The following is a 9,893-nucleotide window of genomic DNA, read 5'->3' as shown; positions in this document are numbered from 1 at the left end:
TTCTGAATGACGAAACAACCTTGTATCCTTTAAATAAGTCACACTCACTGTGATATATCATCCCTTTTATATATAGCTGGATTCTATTTGCTAATATTTTTATTAGGATTTTTGCATCACTTTTCACGAGGGATGTTGGACTGATATTTCATTCCTAATATTGGTTATTTGTACCTTTATTTTTTTCCGTGATCAGTCATACATTTATCAATTTTACTGATTTTTTTAAAAAAAGAAACAGTTTTTGGTTTAATCAGTTATCTCTATTGCTTATCCGTTTTCAACTTCATTGATTTAAATTTCCCTCTGAGCTCTGCTTTTGCTGCATACTGCAATTTTTTTTTTTTTTAAATAGAATGGGCCTACCTAACCAAGGGCAATTTTTTAAAAAAATTTATTTTTATTTATTTATTTTTGGCTGTGTTGGGTCTTCGTTTCTGTGTGAGGGCTTTCTCTAGTTGCGGCAAGTGGGGGCCACTCTTCATTGCGGTGCGCGGGCCTCTCACTATCGCGGCCTCTCTTGTTGCGGAGCACAGGCTCCAGACGCGCAGGCTCAGTAGTTGTGGCTCATGGGCCCACTTGCTCCGCGGCATGTGGGACCCTCCCAGACCAGGGCTCGAACCCGTGTCCCCTGCGTTAGCAGGCAGACTCCCAACCACTGCGCCACCAGGGAAGCCCCACATACTGCAATTTTGATATGTGGTTTTCATTTTCATTTAGTTCAGAATATCTTCTACTTCCTTACTTTTTCTTCTTTGACCATGGGTTATTTAGAACCATGTTAACTTCCAAATATTGGGTATTTCCACATATCTTTTTGTTATTGATTTTTAATTTCATTCTTTTTTGTTCAGAGAAAATACACTGTAAGCTTTCAGTCCTTTTAAACTGATTGGGACTTTAAGTATCATGAGCCTGGATATGGTCTATTGCAGCGGTCCACAACCTTTTTGGCACCAGGGACTGGTTTCGTGGAAGACAGTTTTTCTACAGACCTGGGGTGGGGGGATGGTTTCGGGATGATTAAAGCGCATTACATTTATTGTGCACTTTATTTCTATTATTATTACATTGTAATATATAATGAAATAATTCTACGACTCACCATAATGCAGAATCAGTGGGAGACCTGAGCTTGTTTTCCTGCAACTAGATGGTCCCATCTGGGGGTGATGGGAGACAGTGACACCGAAGTGTGTTGCTTTTGTCCAGTCTACTCCATAATCTCGTTTTGGTTGCTATCACTGCAGAATACCCTGCTTCACAAAGATAGGATGTTGGAAATGGAAGCAGGCTTTTCCGTGCTTTTGTGGCAATCTCAGGATATTCCATGCTGACTTTAATCCAGAACGTATAGAGATTTGAAGTTGTCTCAAACAGACTTTTAAGGCCGCCATCATTTGCGATCTCAAGCAGTTGATCCTCTTCTAGCATGGACAAAGTCGATTCACCTGGCTTATTCACAAATGGCTTGCGGATCCATTCCTTCCCAGTTCGGGGGTCTTTTGTGGTTGGGAAGTAATGCTCAAACTCTTTGGAAATCTGAGATAGGTGATCGTGCACCAGCTGGGAGAAAGAAGGCCCTGGCTCAGTCTCTTTCAAAATCTCTGCTAATGTTTGAAACATGTCAAAAATCCCAATGTTCACTCATCGCCCCCATAATTCCAGTTTGGCTTTGAATGCAGCCAACTTATCTGCTGACTTGAACACAGTTGGCATTCTCCCCTGAAGTGACAGATTGAGTTCGTTGAGCAGGTTGAATATGTCGCACAAGTAAGCAAGTTTTGTGACCCATTCTCTGTCACTGAAATGTGCTGCCAGTGGTGACTGTTTTTCTAGAAGAAATTTCTGGAGCGGCTGTCATAAGTCAGAAACTCTGGCCAGTGATCTACCTTTAGAAAGCCATCTCACTTCTGTGTATAAGAGAAGACCTGTGTGCTCTGCGTCCATCTCCTCACAGAGCTGCGTGAACAGACGTGAGTTAAGGGCATGTACTTTAATGTGGTTGATAATTTTAATCACATCCTGCAAAACGTTGTTAAGTTCAGGTGACATTTTTCTGCTAGCCAGCATTTCTCTGTGGATGACACAGTGCGTAGACTCACATTCAGAAGCGACCTCTTTGACCAGAGTAGTGAAACCAGAAAGCCATCCAGTCATGGCAGCCGCTCCATCCATGCATATACCCACACAAAATGACCAATTCAGTTTTCCTGATACGTAATCATTCAAAGACTTGAATAGTTCTGCAGCTGTGGTGTTGGTTGGCAACAAAAGTGCACATAACATATCCTCATGCACATCCTCCTGAAAAATATATCACACAAAAACAAGCATTGCTGCCTTGCTGTCAACATCGGTAGACTCGTCAACCTGGATTGTGTACCATGGTGACTCATTCATCCTCTCTAACAGTTGTGCCTCAACATCCTCTGCTGTTTCATCAGTTCATCTAGTTATGGTGCTACCTGAAAGAGGAACACGTGCCACCTTTTGAACTGCAGCCTCTCCTAAAAGTTCACGACGAATGTCCTTAGCATCAGGCAGGATCAACTCTTCACCAATAGTAAAGGGCTTCTTAGCTTTAGCAATGCGGTTAGCCACTAAGAACGATGCTCTCAGTGCAGATACATTTGATGAAGTGGTGGCCTTCAATAATTGCTTCTGTTCTTCGTGTTCACATTGTTTTCTTTTGAAAAACTCCAAAGGCTTGTCTTTTAATGCAAGGTGCTTGGTCTCCATGTAGCAAATCAGTTTTGAAGGTTTCATGGCTTCATTGGATAGCCGGTCGCCACATATTATACAAAGCAGGCTTGGAGAATGTGAATCACCTGTTGCAACTAACCTGTAATTTAAGTAGGACTCTTGGTATTTTCTTTTAAATGCAGCTTTCTTTTTGTTGGCAGTCTTAGAGTCTTCTGCTGTCTTATCATTGGGTCTTTCCCTCTTTTCAAAGAAGCTCTCATTTGCTTCTTTGTTTTTTACTCATTTTGGCTAGGGTTAGCTTGTGAGCTTACCAAAACTGTGACTGAGACAAATGTGCAGTGCGGGAAAGAGGCGTGGACAGAAGTGGTAAATAAAATAATGGGCGGGCCATGCATGGACTGAAATAAGTGTTGGATTCTGACTTAAAGCCTGCCACCAGATGCAGCTTAATTGTCACCTGCCACTCACTGATAGGGCTTTTTTTGGGGGGGGCTGCATTGGGTCTTCGTTGCTGCGCACAGGCTTTCTCTAGTTGCAGCAAGTGGGGGCTACTCTTCATTGTGGTGCATGGGCTTCTCATTGCGGTGGCTTCTCTTGTTGCGGAGCACAGGCTCTAGGCGCGCAGGCTTCAGTAGTTGTGGCATGTGGGTTCTAGAATGCAGGCTCAGTAGTTGTGGCGCACGGGCTTAGTTGCTTTGCAGCATGTGGGATCTTCCCGGACTAGGGATCGAACCTGTGTAACCTGCATTGGCAGGCAGATTCTTAACCACTCTGCCACCAGGGAAGTCACACTGATAGGGTTTTGATACGAGTCTGCAAGCAATTGATTTATTATGGTCTCTGTGCAGGCAAAACTCTCTGCTAATGATAATCTGTATTTGCAGCCGCTCCCCAGCACTAACATCACTGCCTCAGCTCCCCCTCAGATCATAGGGCATTAGATTCTCGTAAGGAGTGCGCAACCTAGATCCCTCACATGTGCAGCTCACAGTAGGGTTCGCACTCCTGTGAGAATCTAATGCTGCTGCTGATCTGACAGGAGGTGGAGCTCAGGCGGTAATGTGAACGATGGGGAGCAGCTGTAAATACAGATGAAGCTTCGCTTGCTTGCCTGCCACTCACCTCCTGCTGTGAGGCCCAGTTCCAGGGGTGGGGGACCCCTGGTCTATTGTGTCAAACTTGACTAAAGTTCTCAAAGTTTGATATATTTAATTATTAAATAAATTTCTAAAAATGACAAGTAGCTTAATTAGGGTGCAACTTGAAGTCCTTAAAGGGAAGACCTAGGACATAAGACTGAAAACGTTTCCTGGCCCTTGACAGACTGAAAATATAGTGCCGATAAGGATCCTGAGTTGAAAGATGTATGTGCTACATCCTTTGTCTTTTGTAAGAAGAGTCAGTGGATTGTGCCTGATATTGAGAACTGTGAACTTAACTTGTGTTATCATTTAAAGTTAGAAAGATAACTACTAAAAATTAAGAATGGAAACTATAAACAGTGATTCCCCCCTGGGGGTTGGAATGGGAGGGCTTTTATCTCTTATTATGTGCAATTCTGTGTCATTTTAAGAAAATATTTCAAATCTGTGTGTATGTTACTTCTATGATAAAAAGATAACAGTCCAAACAAAACAAAGCAAAAGATAGTGTGGGCCAGGCCATGGAGGGCCTTGAATGCAAAGCAAAGGTGACTGCACTTATCCTTTAGTTATAGAACCTCCTGGTACAGACTCATATCACTTGGCAGGGCCGCCTAGACTCACTATTTACTGAAGATTCCAGAACAGTGATTCTCTACAGGAAGGGTACTGGATGGGTGGGGATGGGCAGAGATAGAAGTTGACTAACACCTTGTGAGGTTTTGTGTGTCCAGCAAATCTGGGCCTCTAGTGACCAGTGGGGCCCTAGGAAGGAAGTCACAGGGGCTGTCCCGCATCTTGATAAGCCTTCCTCAGGCACCAGTTTCCACTGCAGCTCCTGCATTTGAGACAGGCTAGGACCTAGGACCCTTGGCTGCAGTGCTCACACTTGGACAAATGTCTCCTTGAGCAACAGAATGCAAAGAAACTACAAGGGACTGAAAATAACTGCGTGCGTATGCAGCTGGGGCAACTTATGAACAACAAAATACAAAAAGACCAAAAACCCAACTGCCACTTCTAAGGTGTTGGGATCAAAAGCAGGGTACTGCCCATGATCCCTGCACATAGCACCACCAGGAGGGTGGGCAGACCACCTAAGCCATCCCTCTAGCCTGAATCATGGGCCCACCCCTACCCTCACCCCATTTAAGGGACCAGCTTGCCCCCTTTCAGCGAGCGAGCAAGGGAACCTGTTACGTGTTTTCATTCCCTTGTGCTGTAGCATGAGTCCCAGTACAGCCTTGCCTGAATTTCTTGTCTGGCCTCTTATCAGTTTCTATTGATTAAGGTGTTGGTTGGTAACACAGTTACCCTTTGAGAAGGCAAAGAGCTAACCTCTGAGATTAGCTCTGCCTATCTCAGAAAAGTTCTTTCCTTCCAGCAGGGTCTGCTCACCCCCCTCTGGTGAAAAGAATAGAGGAAAGGTAAGAATTTGCTTAAGAATGATCTTGCTTTCAAAGCCAGTGATAGTTTTTGCAATTAGTCCACATCCTTATGGCTCCACCTTGGGGTGGGGTACGTGGGGGGTCATGGCGCACCCTCAGGAAGAGACAGGAGACAGGAAGCTTCCCCCTGACAGCTTTGGGTGCTGGCAGCCTTGACTGTGCCAGATCTGATTAGGGTAACCAGAACATTTCTCTCTTCTGGTCCACCTTTCTATATGGCTTCGTTCCCTCCCAGCATTCAAATCTGTGAAATGGGGACAATAATGGACATTTCATACAGCAGATGACCAACAATTATTTGTGCTCACAGGGACATCAGAATAGTTCTAAGCGTATGTACAACACTCTCAGACTGGCTGACCGAATTCACACCATGGAATGTAAGTGAGCAGGCCAGTCCTCTAAGGAATGACCTTGTCTCACTGAAAGATCTCATTAAGTGCCCTTCATTGTTTCTGCCAACTGTTGGCCTTCAGACTCTGTGATGTTCTTTCCACCCAAGGCCTCCTTCCTATGACAGTCCTTTGCTGATTGCCTCCATGGCTGCATTTCTAGGGAGAAAAGAGTCCTGGACTCTGTTTCCTTTTCCCAATGACTTGCATCCACCTATTTCTAGTTCAAGGCTATTGACCATTCTTCCATGGTGTGTCTGAAATTTACCTTTTGGTCAATTCAACATCCTCCCCCCCACCCCCACGTGCTCACAGACACTCACATAAACACTCAAATACATACACACCACATAACTTTTGGTTGTCTATTTTGTCTTATTGTGGACTAGAAATTATAATTTTTTCCTTTTTGTGTAGCCCAGCCGAAGGACAGTTGCGGAAGCAGGAGAGTGTAGTGCTGACCGTTGGGGATTCTGCACATAGGCTCTGGGAATAAATCTGGGCTCTAAACTTAAAGCTGTATGATCTCAGTTAATGCTTTGTGCCTAGTTCTTTGTCTAAAAAGAGAGGATAATATTAACATCCACCTCTTAGGGTAATTGTGGACATGAAATAAGAACAATGTACCTAGTGCCTGGCACATATTGGGTGCACAACCATTGTTGTCTATTATCAGCCCAAATGCCAGCTGTGCCCTTGCCCTCTGGCTCCTGGATCTCCCTGTATTCACGATTTTCACTCATACCAACCTGGCAATAGAGCTCAAGGCCTTTTCTAGTTCCCACCACTCATTTCTCAGTGTGATTATGAGGATGAAATGAGATGACACATATGATTCAACTAAATGGTAACTGTTATCATTATTTCCCCCCCAAACAAATGTGTGTTCCATGATCCCCAGAGAACCTGCTTCACTAAAGCAGGGGTTCGCAAATGACAGCCTGGGAGCCAGATCCAGCCCACAAACAGTATTTGTAAATAAAGTTTTATTGGAACACAGCCACACCCCTTTGCTTAGTTATTGTCTATGGCTGCTTTCATGCTGTAGTGGCAGAGTTGAGTAATTTCAACAGAGACCCTATGGCCCACAAAGCCTAAGATATTTTCTATCTGACCATATACAGAAAATGTTTGTTGATGCCTGCACTAGAATAAAGGATGAAGACAGATTAAATTTAGTTTGACACAGAGGCGAGAGAGGAAGATGAGCTATTACACGTCACAGCTGGCTGAGCTGAGGCACAGATGAAGTGACTGGAGGCTGTGATCACCTGGGAAATTAAGGTCAGGGAAGCTGGGGAAACCAGATGAAAGAGGCTTTTTAAAAAAAATTTATTTAATTAATTTATTTTTGGCTGTGTTGGGTCTTCGTTGCTGTGCACGGGCTTTCTCTAGTTGCGGCGAGCGGGGGCTCCTCTTTGTTGCGGTGCGTGGGCTTCTTATTGCAGTGGCTTCTCTTGTTGCAGAGCACGGGCTCTAGGCGTGTGGGCTTCAATAGTTGTGGCACGTGGGCTCAGTAGTTGTGGCTCGTGGGCTTTAGAGCGCAGGCTCAGTCGTTGTGGTGCACGGGCTTAGTTGCTCCGCGGCATGTGGGATCTCCCCAGAGCAGGGCTTGAACCCGTGTCCCCCTGCATTGGCAGGTGGATTCTTAACCACTGTGCCACCAGGGAAGCCCCGAAGGAGGCTTTCAATGGCGTTCTGAGTGTGCAGAGTGTTCATTTGCAATCCAGCTTGAACTCGCAGACAAAACCTAGAACCAGGAGTAGCCACCCAGAAAGAAATACTCTCAACAACTGGAGAAGTGAGTATATGTGTAAGGAGGGGGCTGCCTTGAGAGAGTGGAGAACAAGTAAGAGGAAATCTGCCTCCTTGGATGCCAGGCAAAGGGACAGAAGGTCTAAGCTGCCAACATATTCCAAGATCTGGCTCTCTGCCAGCACTGAAAGTGTAGAACCATCTAATCCCTGAGTGGAAGGTATGTGGAGGCTCTGTCATCCAAGCCGTTCCGTCTATGGAAGGGGATGCTGAAGCCAGAGAGGGGAGGGGTGAACCCAAGTTTACACAAAGAGTTGTTGCATGAGGGGCCAATATTTGATCTTTTTTCCTTTAATTGAAATATAGTTGATGTACACTACAGCAATTCAATTTGTAAAGGTTTGCTCCATTTATAGTTATTATAAAATATTGGCTATATTCTTTATGTTGTACAATATATCCTTGTAGCTTATTTTATACCTAATAGTTTGTACCTCTTAATCCCCTACCTTTATAGCCAATATTTGATCTTAGCACACTCTCCACTGAGCTAACCTTGAATCCTGTTCCTACTTCACTTTCCAGCTGCTGTCCTGGGGCTGGGTTGAGGCCCTGTCCCCACAATTTAGAGAGAGAGGGATTCAGTTGTTCCAGCATAAGCAGCCAGCTACAGTTCTCCATTGAGAGTGATTTTTTTTTTCTGATTCGTGCTTTAGTCTGGTGCCAACATTCTAGATTGAGAGCTGTTGTTAGAAGTAACCAATGAGAGGCTGTGTAATAAAAATTTGGCTGGCCTTTGTCCCTGGCTCCTGGGAGGTAGCATCTAAATGCTTGGAATTTTCAGAGTGATAGCAGTGTATTTATTATTCATGGTGGGTCTTTTAGACCATACTTGATAGTTTATGGTAATGAGGTGACTCATGGTAAGCCCTGGATAATTTATGCTAACTAGATGACTCAGGATGGGGGCTGGCCAAGCCAGAAAGACCAGCCATGTGATTAGAGGGTTGGGGCTTTGAGTCCTGGGGTGGGGGAGGAGCCTGGGGATTGAGCTCAACCACATGGCCAGTGAGTCAATTAATCCTGCCTATATAATGTAGCTCCAATAACAACTCTGGATTCTGAAGCTCATGTGAGCGTCCCTAGTTGGCAATACTCTGCATATTACCACCCTTTGGTGTGCCAGGATGGTGACGCAGTCTCGAGGGGGATGGAAGCTTCATGTATGGGACTGTCCCAGACCTCCCGTTATGTGCTTCTCCTTTTGGCCGATTCTGATTTGTATCCTTTTGCTATAAAAAAAATGTAATCATAAGCATAGAACTTTCCTGAGTTTTCTGAGTTATTCTAGAGAATTATTGAAGCTGAGGGGATAGTACAAACCACTGAATTTCTAGCCAGCTGCCCCAAAAGTGATGTTGGCCAGGGGTCCTCTGAACTTGTGGCTGGTGTCCGAAGTGAGGGCAGTCTTGTGAGGATGGTGCCCTTCACCTGTGAAGTCTGACCTAACTCCGGATAGTTGGTGTCAGAAGTCATTGCAGAAGCTCATGCTTGTGTCTTTTCTCAGGATGTGGTTGAGAATGTTGAGTTAGGAGAGTGTCCTGAGGGCAAAGTACATCTGATCTTGGTACAAAGTACAATTGCAGTCCCCCTGGGAAATGGCCTATTTATGTATCATGAATGTGCGACTGACAAGACTTTGGTCCTCATGTTGGATGGATGGCCCTAAGGGATTTGAATGATCAGCACTTCAGCTTCATATCTGGCATCACTTTGTCTCCAACTCTGTGTGTCTTTTTTTTTTTCCCCATGTTTAATTTATACTGCCATGGATGACCCAGGTGTCATCTGGGGTCTTGCATTCTTACGTTACCTCTGTCTTTTTTCTCTAGTGTATCTTCTCATAGGGAGGTTCATCTAACTTGATTTACACACACTCACACACACGTGCACACACACAACTCCTGTCTCTACTCACAACCTTACTGACATTTATATTTGTAAGTGTGGTGTAGACGTCATTGAAGATTTGAGGTCATGGAAAGAGGCCATATGTTATATCACATAAACAAATCATCTATGTGTAAATATTATACATTTTTGTTCTAAAGTATCCTTTCAGCCCTCCCTCACTAGAGGTTTCTCACTGGCCCTTTATGCTTCCTGGTACCCAGCTAGCCATCTGCCATCTTTCTAGCTCTCCCCATCTTTTTTCTCTTTTTCTTTCCTTCTTTTTCATGAGCAAAAATAAATTCTTCACATTTTCTCAGTTGCCTGATGTGTAGGAGTCACTCAACTCACTTCTGGATTTCTTTCAGAGGGAATTGATCCTCTGCGGGAGGAGCCGAAGTCAGGAGCCTCCTATCCAGTCATTTTGCTCTCAGTTGTATTCCTATATTCTAACAATGAACAATCAGAAAAATGAAGTTAAAAATAGTGTATATAATAGC

This window comes from Balaenoptera acutorostrata, chromosome 9 (assembly GCF_949987535.1).
Source record: "Balaenoptera acutorostrata chromosome 9, mBalAcu1.1, whole genome shotgun sequence".
Classification (NCBI taxonomy): Eukaryota; Metazoa; Chordata; class Mammalia; order Artiodactyla; family Balaenopteridae; genus Balaenoptera; species Balaenoptera acutorostrata.
Note: the sequence above shows the minus strand (reverse complement) of the source record.